Below are 11,371 nucleotides of genomic sequence, written 5' to 3' on the forward strand. Positions count from 1 at the left end.
CACTCCTTGGATAAGTTCACCGTAGTTGTCGGACTCAAGGAGTTTTTGTTTGAGATTAGCTCCTTCAAGAACTTTCCATAGTTTGGGATCTCCTTTACGGCATCAATGAAAGGCATAGTAATGTTGATACCCTTCATCATATCCATGAACTTCCCATACTTTTGTTCAAGTTTGGCTCTTGCCAACCTTTGCGGAAAGGGAACCGGTGGTACATAAGTTCTCTACCACTTGTTGTTGAGGCTCTTCAAACACCCTTGTTGGTTCATCAATTACTTTTGGAGTTTCCACAACAATTTCCACGATTTCCTCTTCTCCCTCCTTTTCTTCAATTACCTTAGGAGGTTCAACCACAACTTGAGGTTCAATCACATTACCCGGTCTACTACTCTTCCTTTTCTTGACAAATTCCCGGTCTTCCAAATCTCTACCACTCCTCAAGTGGATAACATTCATGGTTTTCGGATTTTCCTCGGTTTTACCCGGGAATTTCCCTTGGGAGGCTTGTAGTTGGCTCATTTGAGTAGCCAATTGGGAGATTTGGTTGTCCGTCATTCGTTGAGAAGCTTGCATTTGGGTTCTTAGTTGGTTGATGGATGTGGTTGCCTCTTCTTGTTTTTGAGTGGTATGGTTGATGAATTGCGTTTGAGAACTCATTAATTGCTCTATCATGAGCTCCATGTTTGACTTTGGTTGGGTGGGTTGTTGGAATGGTTGGAAAGGTTGGGAGGTTGGTGGGTTAAGTGGTTGAAATTGTTGTTGTCTTGGTTGGAAGGTTCTTCCTTGGAAACCCGGTGGACCTTGATTGAATGTTGTGTTTTGTTTTTGAGCTTGAAAGTTTGGTTGTTGTGACTTTTGTTGGAAGGTTGGGTTTTGGACATTTTGAGAGCCATAGGAGAAGTTTGGGTGGGCTCTCATTCCGGGGTGATATTGGTTGTTGTTAAATGCTTGCTTGGCCGGACTAGACTCCCATATCCCGTTCACTTGCTCCATGCAACTTCCATCTCCAACCACCAAAGGACACTCATTGGGTGGGTGTCCTTGGTCTCCACAAAGCTCACAACTATAGACTTGGTTTCTCATAGAAGAATTGCTAGATGTTTTGCTTGAGCTCATCAAGGCAACTTGTTGCTTAAGCTCTTCTATCATCTCTTTCACTTCCACATTGTTGGCCGATTCGACCGTTGACTTCCCTTTCCTCTTGTGCCTATCATTGTTCCAATGAAAGGTACGAGAAGCCATTTCTTCGATAAGCTCTTTCGCCGTCTTGTGATCTATCTTATCCAATGCTCCCTTCCCCGAGCCGGAATCAAGGTTCATCTTCATCTCATTGTTTAACCCTTCATAGAAATTGTTGATGAGCTCATCATCCCCAATACCGTGGTGAGGACATAGCCTTTGGAGGCCCTTGTACCTCTCTCATGCTTCATAAAGGGTCTCATCTTCTTGTTGGGTGAACCCTTGGAGCTCACTCTTGATTCTTGCGGTTCGTTGGGGTGGGAAATACTTGTTGAGAAAAGCCTTAGAGACATCGTCCCAAGTCCGAAGAGAGTCGGGTTCACAACTTTTAAGCCACTCCTTGGCACTTCCCCTCAAGGAGTAAGGGAAAAGCCTAAGGCGTACGGCATCCTCCGTCACTCCATTGGCCTTGAATATGTCACAACTATCCAAGAACTCGTTGAGATGCTCGTTGGGGTTTTCGGTGGCTCCCCCTCCGAATTGATTCCCTTGGACAAGTTGAAGCAAGGTGGCTTTCACATCGAAATTGTTGGCTTGAATGGGTGGTTTGACGATACTCGGATTCACCACCTTTTTAGGAGCCAAGTTGTCTCTCATAGGAACCGCGGCCATTGTTACTTCCGTTTCCGGTGCTGCAAAAGGATTTTCGAAAGCTTCAAAGACCCGTGGTTCTTCTTGAAGGTCCTCAATTACTGGATTTTCTTGAGGAATCGGTGTTTCTATAAGCCCTCTTCTTCGGAGTGAATTTAGTCTTCTCGCGGTTGCTTCGATCTCGTGGTCAATCGGACGTATTGGTTGACCTCTTCGAGCTCTCCTAACCATGCAAAAAGTCCTACACACTTAAGAGAGGGATTAGTAACAAAAGACTTAGTCTAAACAAGAACGAAAACAATTAATATCTAGCCGAACTCCCCGGCAACGGCGCCAAAAACTTGATGGTATCAAGCTATACCTCGCAAGTGCACGATTTTATCGTTGTACACTATTAAGGGTCGATCCCACAAGGAGTTTGAGAAGACTACTAATTGTTCTAATCCTAATGTTTAGCTAAGTCGGCAATAAGGGAATTTTGTTTATCTAATAACTAAACTAGACAAAATAGAAAGAAATGCAATTAAACGAGATAATAAAAAGTGAGAAAGATAGAACTAAGTTGTAAATCAAATAATTAAAAGCCTAGGACTCGGTTCTTCCCAAACAATTCGTAATTCCACATAATTAAATCTCTAGGCTAATCACAAGGGTAGTTAGGTGAGGAGGTGACGACTCTAATTCGCCTAAGACCCCCCTCTCGGGTTCGAAATAGGACACTAGTACTACCTACCAACCCCCCTCTCGGGTTCGAAGGTCGGAATCCCTAACTCAATACCCGACTACCCCAAAAACATGCATTCTCTCAAGGTAGTCCAATATTTGCTAAGGTCATTAAGCCCCATCAATTCCCGGGTCATCCCACTCCCTCTCTCGAGGGTCGATTTCAAACGCTAGATTAGAGGTGTCCTACCCGGTTCTCCTTTCGGTCTCAACCAAGGTCAACAATAGGGTCAAATCTCGGGTATCCAAATCACAACCTAACCAACTCTCATTGGTGGTCAAGGGTCGTAAGTCGACACTACCCAAAAGTCAACCCATAAACCAAGTCAATCCTCTAACCTACCCTCACCAATTTCCCCAAATAATTAGCCTTTATGAAATTCAATTAGTGAAATTACTCATGTTGGGTCAAACCGAGCCCTAGTGGAAGACTACTCACTAATCACGGTCCTAATTGCAAAGCAAACAATAAAGATGGAAGCTTTGGTCACAAACATGGTGAGAAGGTGAATCTTACTACTAAACATGCAACAATCCAACAATGGTTGTAAAGAAAGATGATTTAATCTAGTAACAAGGGTGATTAAACCTAAATATGCAATCTTTAATCAAATCAACTCAAAGATTAAGTCTTTGAGGACAACTATCCAAGTATGAACAAATGAAAGAGAAACAAAGGAAAGAGGAACAATGCAAAGATGAACAAGGATGAAATCAACAACAACAACAATAATTTTAACATAAACATTCAAACAAACATGAAGGAAGAACAAGATGTAAACAAATGAAAATAAGGAGAGAAATAATACCAATCCCAAGCAAGAAAGAAAATAGGATAGAATAAATAAGTATAAACTTTCAATCTTGTTCTTACAACCCAACTTCAATCCCCAATTAATTGAAGAACTAGCTTAATTAGGGAATGATTAACAAAATAATTAACAAAGTTTTAAACTTGAAAGGGTAAATATTTTGGATCTAGGGTTGTGTGTCCAAGGGTTTAAGGAGAGGGGTATATATAGGTTCCACAAGGATTAGGACAGAAATTGGAAATGGGCTTTGAAACACGTATACGCACTCCCGGCCGGTCAACCGGCCGCCGGTGCTTTGGCCGGCTGGGAGATCTCTGGAATTTTGAACGAGTTTTGGAGGTCATCAGGTGTGCACGGCCGGTCAACCGGCCGCCGGTCCCTGACCGGCTGGGGCACCCTTGACTTCAATCTTGACTTTTGGCTTTTGGAGAGACTCCCAGTCGGCTAGCCGGCCGCCGGTCATTTGACCGGCTGGGAGATTCCTGTAACATTCTTCATTTCTTTGTATGTGTTAAGCTCATATGTCTTCCCCGGTAGGCTAGCCAGCTGGCCAAGCCACCGGCTGGGGATGCTTCTTCATACTTCTTCCTTCATTTCCTTGTAAATGTACTCCCAGCCGGCTAGCCGGCTGCCGGCCTACCGGCTGAGGGTACTCCTCAGCATAATTCCCTTCATCTTTCATACATAGCTTAGAAATCCCGTCTTTCTAGCTTCGTTTCGCCCGTTCCCGCCTCAATTTCTGCAAGGGGGCCAAAGTGTCATAGTAAAGGGAATCGGGACTAGAAACGAGAGTAAAGGGGGTACTAAACCGCCTTAAATGGGGTCGAATATGCATGAAAATAGAGGGAAAAAGAGTGCAAAATGGTCCTATATCAGTAGGGAAATGTTATTACTATTGTTTCATTAATAAGAGTAAAATATTAATAGCGGGAGTAGTGGATTTATCTCAAAATTTATTTCATCGTAATTTTAGGATATGTCATTGAAAAATGTATTATTGATAAATTTATGGGTTATGCAACTTTAAGTAATTTTATTTAATGAAAAAAAAAATTAATGGTAAGTAGAGGTAGCCCGGGCGAAACCGGGCAACAATACTAGTAGTTACATATTGCAGTATCCATTTATCATTAATCTTTGTTTGTACCTAATATTGTTATTATGAAATATCTTGGGTCGTGCATCGTGCTTTTTAGACCATCCCCAAGCAAAAGGTCGACTTAATCAGGTCAATCGCAATTTTTTCTCTTAATCACACCTTATTCATCTTGACCCACTTTTACTCTCCCAAGCAGAAAGTCACGATCTAGGTCACCAACCCAATCATTTTTCCACTTTCCAACATTTTCAATCATTTACCATATTCACTACCCACCAAAATCTTTCTCTTACTTCCACTTTATTTAGTTTTTGTTTTATTTTGTTTTGTTTTAAATGTTGTAACTAATAGAATTGTGACACATGGATGGTCAATTGGTAGGTCAATTTGCTTTACCTTAGGTCACAAATTGACCTTCTCTACCTTGGGTCATCCTAATCCTCTTCTTAATTTGTGATTAACTTGACCCAAGCAAGATCATGACCTACCAATTGACCTTGCTTGTGATTAACTTGACATTATGCTCTTTCATATATGTTTTTTTACAATTTTGCCCTTGTCCTTTTTTTCCTCTCTCACTCAATTTCCTCTCTCTTCTCTTCACCTCTCTTCACCACCGACCCCTCCGACAACCCACCCTCCGACAGACCTTGCTCGAGCAGAGCTCGACTTCCCTTTCTCCGGCTACCCTAATCCGGCATCTCCTCCTTAAGGCCCCATCCCCCTGCTCCACTCACCCCAGCCTCCGCTCCTCTCCTGCACTCCCTTGCCCCACACTTCCATCAGTGTTCGGCGAACGGATGCTCTCTTACTTAGCATCTTATAAGAAATTGCAACTCATCATCACTTAGTTAATCATGTGGCAACTTGTCATTACTGGAACATTTTACCAAAAACTAAATCTAAGAAAACACGTAATCTAAAGTAAAGCAATTGTTCTGTTAGCTATCCAATTCGTACGATTGGTTACTTATTTTGGAGACGTGAGACGGTTTGAAGACCGTCTTATGCTTGAGTCTCCTCTTGGAGCTTCCCGCTCTAAGAGGGATGAGCACATTAATGGCTTGGGTTACGGAGGGACTCGTGTGGTTGAGACACGACGTCTGGCAGGGGATCCGGTTGGCTTCCAGACCCGGTACGTCTAGGCGTGTCCCGGTACCTGCTTGTGGTTATCGGTATGTTTGGGCGTGTCTCAGTACCAGTATGATTGGCGGTATGTCTGGGCGTGTCCCGTACCGTGGTGGTGGTTGTTTGATAGTGGTTCAGTCATGTTATAGTCATGTTGCATGTTCACACACTCGAGTCGTGTCACACTTTATTTATTTATTTATTTATTTATTGAAACTGACATTTGTTGTGTTGTGTAATTGTTACCTATATCGGGGTGGCCCGTGTAAATCCATATGATATTTCCGATCATTTGGGGAGCAGGTTAAGTACAAATTTTGCTTGTTGACGTGATCGGGATTTGGGCCACGCCTTGGACTCGGTGTCGAGTAGCACAGTATAGATGACATAGATGGTAGTCGACTTGCAATTTGTATAATTAACTTTATTCATTAATTTATGTTTGTAATAACTAAACTTGTTATTTATTTAATAAAGTTTTTTAATTGTAATTCTGATTTCACTGCCTCGGGAAATCGAGATCGTAACGCTCCAATTATCTTGGCCGGATAATTGGGGTGTTACATATATGATGTTAATAGTTGTTGTCATTACAATTATATAAAAATTTGGCCCGATCTTGACTCGACTCGATAGATGACCCGACAATAAATTAACTTAATAATTGACAATAATGTTGTAAATAAGTTAAAATCGACAATAATCTAAATTATTTTCACTTAAATAAAACTTCAATTACCCATGTAAAACTAAATATATATGAGAAAATATTTATTGATAATGTGACCCGATACTAAACCGCTAACGACCCGATCCGATCCGACTTGTTACCGCTGATGACCCAACATAAACTGCAACCTTGTAGACACAAGACACAACCCAAACCCGCTTGACCCGACTCATAATCGGGGAAAAACACAACCCCCCAAACCATTTACCCATACAAAAAAAGGTAAAAATGATTGCAATTGAGAGATTCCCCTGTATGCTCGGAAAAAAGAAGGAACGTCGGGAGGTTCACCGGCCTATAAATGACCTCCTGATGTCACTATTCGTTTTAGAACAAACACCACACAAATGGCGTTTTGCTCGGGTTTAATAAAAATAGGTAAATGGACCGGAAAGTTTACTAAAGAAAGAGCGAAGGAATTAGGTCAGAGAGCGGTTGAGTATGGGTATAACAAGTGGCAGGATTTTCAGGTACGGTAGTTTCACTGGCCGTTTCTACCGCCGTCTACTCAGGCGCCGACCGAGTCACATCTTTCTACACCCATTCTAGAGTGGCCGGAGGCGCATGCGGAGATTGAGTCGTGGCCGGAGGAGGAGGAGTCCGACACGGCGGATCCGATTAAGCCAGGAGTGTTTTCGAATGTCTGTCAAGTGATTCTATTTCTCATGTGCGTCGGTTACTGTATCCACCGTGCTAGAGGTTTCGATGTATGTTCATGCGATTGATTTCGATTTTGCTGAATTTGCGATTGATTTCGATTTCGCTGAATTTAATTCCCGCATTCTTGTCAGTTGTCACTGTTTTCTGTGTGCCAGATCTCCGATAAGTTAGACGTCGTTTCATTCATTAATGTCGCTGTCGGTGGATCATTTAACTTTAATTAAATACTGCGTAATAAATATTTGCGGATCAACCAATGACAGTTTTAGTCACAAACTTATATAATTAAATTTTAATTTTTTTTATTATAATATAGTGATATTTTCTCGTCTTAAGGAAGATGGACTATTGTAAATATGGGTTGTATAACTGTGTTGATAATTTTAAGGCCTCGAGCGAGAAATATTTTTTTGAATCCTTAATAATAAAAAAAAGAACAAGAAAAAAACGACGACAATAACAACAATAGTAACCATAGTCATGCCAAAACACAAATAAATATAACAATAATTTTCATAACATACTAACAAACCGTGGCAAAATTTTAGTAAATTGTGGCAATACATAACATAAATCAATCAATACCTATATATAAAGCAGAAACTTTTCGAGCGATATTAAAGAGTACAACTTTTTTAAAATTCCTAATAAGAGTAGATTTCGAAACAAATTTAATAAAATTATTCCAATAAAAGTAGATTTATTAATATTATAATAAAATTATCCTAATATAAGTAGATTAAATTTATTTTAATAAAATCAATACATATATATAAAGCAGAAACTTTTCGAGCGATATTAGAGAGTCCAACTTTTTTAGAATTCCTATATATAAAATAATTTTTATATAAAATTATTATCATTATCCTAATAAGTGTAGATCTAGCTTTTTCCTCTTAATAATTTATGATAAAATTATCCTAATCGAGTTAGATCTAATAATTTATGAGAAAATAATCCTACTAGAAGTAGATCAATTATTTATGAGAAAAATAATACTAATAGAAGTGGATCTAATAATTTATTTATTATTCTATACTAAAATAATAATAGAAAAATAATTTTATAAAAAATATTTATTTTAGAAATATTTATAACGCAAAAAAGTTCATATAATAACGTATAAAAGTATTAAAATTGCATATTTTATAAACATACAATTACTAATTGTGAGAAAAAAAAACAAAAGAGATCCTAATTTTTTACAAATATAAAATATTCTCCAAAATCTAAGTTGTTCGACTTTAACTACTTAGTGAAACCCGTGTAGTAATAAAGATAATTTTATTTTAAAACATTTTTGAATATTTAAAAGATTTACAAAATATTCGAGTTGTTAATTATAACCAAACCCCTAATTATCTTCAAAAAATCATAAGAAAAAGTTGATTTTTATTTTTAAAAAAATACTCCAGAAAAAGTAACATGTCATAATAGGAAAAAGAAGTAAGGAATGACATTTAGTTAGCATTTGAATTGACAATGGCGGCGGGAGGAGAAATTTTTTTTATAATGACAATATTAGAATTAAACAACTTCAATGGTGGCATGAAATAGTTTTAATTCTGAATATGATTAGATTACCAATAATACTCACATAAGATTAAAAAAAATTGAGCTATCATTTAAAAATATTAAATAAGGTTCATATCGATTTTGTCAAGCCAAAAATTTAAATACAAATGAACAAAGTCAAGAATTACAATTTTATACGGGACTAATAATCCAAGAACCAGCTAACTATGATTTTATGAATGAATCAGTGTACGATAAATATATAGAAAATTTGTGCGGACTATATATAATCTGCTATTATATCACCGAATTTTATCTTCAAACTGGTTTCAAATTCATATCAAATCCATAATAGACGTTAAAAATGTATTGAACTGCCAAGTATAATAAAAATTATTCGGTTACATCAATTTTTACTTTCTTAATTCCAATTCATCTATGTGTTATTATTCACTTAATTATTTACCGCGGTTTGCGTATGGCTGGTTATTACTATGTCATGCATTGATTGTATATTTAAAAGTGCAATAATTTTTGCAGTATCTTTTCATAATTTTTTTTTTTTGGAAAATTTCCATTTTGGTGCCCAGAGGATTGGGTAAATTTCACTTTAGTGCCCTGAGGTTTGCATAATTCCGCTTTGTTGTCATGAGGTTTCGACTACTTCCCACTTTGGTAACCTGAGTTTTGAAAAAAAAAAATCTTTTTCTTTGTTAATGGCTAACTATGAGGTATCACATATGAGTTTAGTTGAATATAAGGCATTGCTTAGTGTAATAAATTAGGTTAAAATAAAGACAACTAATTGCATATATATTGGTTATGAAGTGAAACGATTGTACATTTATAATTAGTAATTTGAAGCCATTTTCTTAAAATTGAAACTCTTTTTTGAAAATTTGTTCATTTTGTTATTATAAATAATAATATAAGATAATGATACTTGATTTTGTTGATAGACAAAATTTCAAATAAACAAAAATGAGTTATAATTTTAATAAAATTAATCTAAAACTAATCGAGTTTAACAGTAGTATCCTAATATCCTACTCCGTCCAATCCACACAAAACTCTTCATTTGCTTTTTGGAGGTCAGACTTTGAAAAGTTGATCATTAATTCACTCAAAAATATATCCCACATCTACAAAATTAGATGTGGTATTATATATTTCGCATGAAGTTCATAGGGAACAACCAGTCTTAATGGTATTAGATAGTTAAAAACAAATTTATTATTTAGAGATCTAACAAAAATCCTCCAAACAGTTTACATATGTAATTGAGATACATGTTGTTTTACGTACCACCAACATTTACACTGTCGTATGCTTACAAAATGGAATATATTGTAGATGTTGTACGTTAATCTAATTTGTGAATCTTATAAAAATCAGTCTCAGTTATCATGTGTTCATTTTAGGGAATTAAACCACATTTTTTTTTGGGAATAACGTTTTAAATTGACTAAAATCGGCGGTGCGTAAACCAATAAAATAGGTAACTACATAATATAATTAACGTAAAGCAAAAGGAGTAGCTTTTATGTTAAATGGACCACTGATCCATCAATAATCAACTAAATCAACCCAATAGTTTTGTGTGTTCCTATTTTCAACATAGTTATGCCCTTTTTTTTTATCAACTTAATAGAATTCTATTACCAAACCATGACAATGTAAATTAAACCAACGTTTACAATCTATTTTTCAACAAATTCTTAGAACATTCAACATGCATATTGTAAAAGATGATCCTAATGGAAGCCTCATGCATTCTATGTAATAGAATCACATATATTTTTGTACTGTTGTTTAGAGACTACTAATTTTATTGGAATTCAGTATGGATTTGATTTTACGATAAGTATATATACCAAAACACTCTTAATTGTAGATAGTCAAGGTAAACTTATGCTATAAGAGATCTAACATTTTCTCTAAACACACTAAATATAGATAATTATGATACATGTTGCTTTATGTAACACCATTTAGTTTTACGTAATTGTTATAGGTTAAAATAATTTGTAAAACTCATAAAGGTCTGTCTGAATTATTAAGAGCGGTTTATTTGGTAAGCTGCACTATGTTTATGGAGATAACGTTTTGTATTTAATTAAAAATCAGTGATGCCTATAACAATAATGAAAAAACTAACTACATACTCTTACAATGTTACTTGATGTTTTACAACTGAAATGATAAATACTAAATGACAAAACTTATATGATAAAAGCACTAATAGTTCATTAATGATCAGCTATACCAATCACGAACTTTTATTTATCAATGATTTAAACATAATTGAACTTTTTTTTATCAACTATAGAATATATTTATACAGATGATCCTAATGAGAGCCCCGTGCATCGCACGGGCTATTCAACTAGTTATTCTAATATAAGTAAGTGACACTCAAAATACATAATATAACTAATTATATAGTATAAATAACATAAACATTACTCATACCTTAAATTTCATTAGTCATACTAAGACCACCCCCAAGCACGGTCAATTGGGGGGGTCAATTTGTGAAAGGTCACCTTAATCCTTAATTAAGAAAAAATTAGGATGACCTAAGGAGTGATCAAGGTGAGTAAAGGTCAATTTGTGACCTATATTGGCTCAAATTGACCTCCTTTGTGACCCAATAGGTGTCACTCTCTGGTTGGTTGTTCAATTTTTTTTTGCTTTTCTTTTTATTATGTAGAATTAGTTTGGAACTTTTAGAATTATTTATTTTCATGTTTTTTTATCTTATGTATGCGATTTTTTTTAATTATATTTGCGGTTTTTTTGTTGTCAATAAAATCGTCTTTTCAATTTTTAAATTTTAACAATGTTATTTAATAATTTTTTTCCAGTAGTGTATCC

At 36.1% G+C, this 11,371-nt stretch overlaps 1 non-coding gene across 1 annotated transcript; it reads left to right on the forward strand.

Moving 5' to 3' along the window:
- Positions 1-1,372: 1,372 nt before the first annotated feature.
- On the forward strand, positions 1,373-1,479 carry LOC141644691 (small nucleolar RNA R71). Its single transcript, XR_012544302.1, has one exon. It is a non-coding gene; the product is annotated as a small nucleolar RNA R71 (small nucleolar RNA).
- Positions 1,480-11,371: the final 9,892 nt, after the last annotated feature.

Source organism: Silene latifolia, chromosome 2 (genome assembly GCF_048544455.1).
Source record: "Silene latifolia isolate original U9 population chromosome 2, ASM4854445v1, whole genome shotgun sequence".
In the NCBI taxonomy this organism is placed as follows: Eukaryota; Viridiplantae; Streptophyta; class Magnoliopsida; order Caryophyllales; family Caryophyllaceae; genus Silene; species Silene latifolia.